The sequence below is a fragment of the Otolemur garnettii genome, unplaced genomic scaffold (assembly GCF_000181295.1).
Source record: "Otolemur garnettii isolate 467f Iridium unplaced genomic scaffold, OtoGar3 scaffold00601, whole genome shotgun sequence".
NCBI classification, from domain to species: domain Eukaryota; kingdom Metazoa; phylum Chordata; class Mammalia; order Primates; family Galagidae; genus Otolemur; species Otolemur garnettii.
The window spans coordinates 8170-8694 of NW_003852996.1; positions in this window are offsets into that span (position 1 = coordinate 8170).

Genomic DNA, 525 nt, shown 5'->3' on the forward strand with positions numbered 1-525 from the left:
TGCAAGTATTTATACAACAGTTCACAATATTGATCTTCTCATATGTTCTTAGCCAGGTTCTAAGGGTTTTCATGTAATGTAGGTCATTATAAAAGTTTTGAGATACACAGAACTCAGGAAACCTAAAATCATAAAATCAGCATGGATGGAAGCAAATGAAGCCCTCATAGCCACACTGAAAAGCCATCCAGTCTTAAATTTGCATGGGTTGATCTGAAATGACACCATGAACTGTGTTCTTTGGAAGTGAAATAACAGATCATAACACAGTCTGTCTGAAAACTTTTGCAGTGATCCACGTATTAATTCTCAAAGCAACAATCCACAATGTTAGGAGGATTTTTTTCCCAGTTTTACAGAAGGGACAACTGAGGCATAGATAATTTTGTTTACAAAATCATCAGTTAGACAGAACCACATGTGTTCTAATGTCTCTGCAATATAATTTTTTAAATTATGAGATTCCTTCCATTTATGCTGATAAAACCAAAACAAATCAATGTTTGTTTTAAAACATTTTGTAAA